Source organism: Hylobates moloch, unplaced genomic scaffold (assembly GCF_009828535.3).
Source record: "Hylobates moloch isolate HMO894 unplaced genomic scaffold, HMol_V3 SCAFFOLD_7, whole genome shotgun sequence".
NCBI lineage: Eukaryota > Metazoa > Chordata > Mammalia > Primates > Hylobatidae > Hylobates > Hylobates moloch.
In genome coordinates this window covers 8,415,209-8,418,008 of record NW_026652282.1, presented here as the reverse complement: position 1 = coordinate 8,418,008, position 2,800 = coordinate 8,415,209, and positions in this window count along the sequence as shown.

Below are 2,800 nucleotides of genomic sequence, written 5' to 3'. Positions count from 1 at the left end.
GCATAAATGTCTTCTTTTGAGAAGTTTCTGTTCATGTGCTTCACCCACTTTTTGATGGGGTTGTTCGTATTTTTCTTGTAAATTTGTTTGAGTTCATTGTAGATTCTGGATATTAGCCCTTTGTCAGATGAGTAGGTTGCTAAAATTTTCTCCCATGCTGTAGGTTGCCTGTTCACTCTGATGGTAGTTTCTTTTGCTGTGCAGAAGCTCTTTAGTTTAATTAGATCCCATTTGTCAATTTTGGCTTTTGTTGCCATTGCTTTTTGTGTTTTTGACATGAAGTCCTTGCCCATGCCTATGTCCTGAATGGTATTGCCTAGGTTTTCTTCTAGGGTTTTTATGGTTTTAGGTCTAACATGTAAGTCTTTAATCCATCTTGAATTGATTTTTGTATAAGGTGTAAGGAAAGGATCCAGTTTCAGGTTTCTCCATATGGCTAGCCAGTTTTCCCAGCACCATTTGTTAAATAGGGAATCGTTTCCCCATTGCTCGTTTTTGTCAGGTTTGTCAAAGATCAGATGGTTGTAGATATGCGGCATTTATTTCTGAGGGCTCTGTTCTGTTCCATTGATCTATATCTCTGTTTTGGTACCAGTACCATGCTGTTTTGGTTACTGTAGCCTTGTAGTATAGTTTGAAGTCAGGTAGCGTGATGCCTCCAGCTTTGTTCTTTTGGCTTAGGATTGACTTGGCAATGCAGGCTCTTTTTTGGTTCCATATGAACTTTAAAGTAGTTTTTTCCAATTCTGTGAAGAAAGTCATTGGTAGTTTGATGGGGATGGCACTGAATCTATAAATTACCTTGGGCAGTATGGCCATTTTCAGGATATTGATTCTTCCTACCCATGAGCATGGAATGTTCTTCCATTTGTTTGTATCCTCTTTTATTTCATTGAGCAGTGGTTTGTAGTTCTCCTTGAAGAGGTCCTTCACATCCCTTGTAAGTTGGATTCCTAGGTATTTTATTCTCTTTGAAGCAATTGTGAATGGGAGTTCACTCATGATTTGGCTCTCTGTTTGTCTGTTATTGGTATATAAGAGTGCTTGTGATTTTTGCACACTGATTTTGTATCCTGAGACTTTGCTGAAGTTGCTTATCAGCTTAAGGAGATTTTGGGCTGAGACAATGGGGTTTTCTAGATATACAATCACTGTCTGGCACTCCCTAGTGAGATGAACCCGGTACCTCAGATGGAAATGCAGAAATCACCCGTCTTCTGCATCGCTCACGCTGGGAGCTGTAGACCGGAGCTGTTCCTATTCAACCATCTTGGCTCCACCCCCACTACCATCTGGCCTGTTCTTTAGAGCCCTCTCTAAATTCATAGTTCTCTGCTGAGCTGTGTTTACCCTACTGTTTAATTCATTTATTGACTCCTTCCTTTTAATGGTCAAATCAGACTCTATTATCTATAGTTCCTTGTTATTGCTCATGGCATTTGATTTCCTCAAATGCTTTGTAAATTTTGTCTGCAACCCTATATTTAGAACAAACTGTATTCTACAGGGCTCCTTTACTCAGCCTATTAGCTTTTGTGGCCGTTTGCCAAGGCTCTACAGGGTTCAAAGTTTCTAGACCAGAAGGTACACTAGTCCCACAGCCCCACACTTCTTGAGTATATGGAAATGCAAACAAGAGATACTCAGCACAAATACACACTATGTATCCTTCACAATATTCCCGAAGGGAAGCGGTTTATATAGGCTAGGCCAGGTGTCTGCACACTATGGACTGCGAGACATCTCCCACCTGCTGCCTCTTTTTGCAAGGCCTGCAAAGATGAGAGTGGTTTTTGAATTTTTAAATGAGTGAAAAACACAAATAATATTTTGTGACATGCGAAAAAGATGCGAAATTCAAATTTTAGCGTTAATAAACAAATATTTATAGGGACACACCATGCCCATTTGTGTACATATTGTCTGTGGCTACCCTTATCCTCCAAAAGCAGAGTTGAGCAACTGCAACAGAGACCATATGGCCCACCAAAGCCTAAAATATTTACTATCTGGCCCTTTGCAGAAAGCGCTTGCTGGGCTAGGTCATCTAATTAAAATCATCTCTGTTTGAAAGTGAAAGTACAGCCCACAGCTGTTTGTCAAAGTGTTCTGCCTATATGAAGAAAAACTTAGAGCATACAAAATAAAAAAGAAAGACTGTGATTGCCAATCCCTTAAGATACCAAGGAAACTTGTTTTTTAATTTCCCCAGTTTTACACTTGCCCATAATTTCTTCAGTAAAACATGCCATTCTCTACTGTGGCCACCAGATGGAGACTCCAATAACAGCCTAATGGTACATCGAAATTTACTTACCAAGATACCCTATGCATTATTTTAAAACAACACTTTGCGAACAGTGTGAATACAGAGATCAACTAAATCATGTCAAACTAATAATAGCCTTGGTAAGGAAACAGTCTGGAGCCCAATAGCTTTTGGGGAGGTGGGAGCACCCCCGAAGTTAGTCTATGCTTGATCTATCTTATCAATGGTCTCAACCTGTAATGTACAAAGAATCACCTAGAATACTTGCTAAACAGGCAGACTCTCAAGCCACGCTGTTAGAGAGTCTGAGTCAGCAAAAATGAACAATGCATTTTTTTAAAAACAACCCTACATTTGATTCTGATGTAGGTGATCTAATGACCACAGATATAAAGGTACTGATTTCAGGAGATTTCTTCTCTGTAGGCCTGAATAAACAGGTGGCTGATTGTGCAAATTACAAGGTCCAATGAGTGCAAGGGCATTTGGCACCACTTCATGGGCAAGGGTTCAAACTTGTGGTCAGGGGTG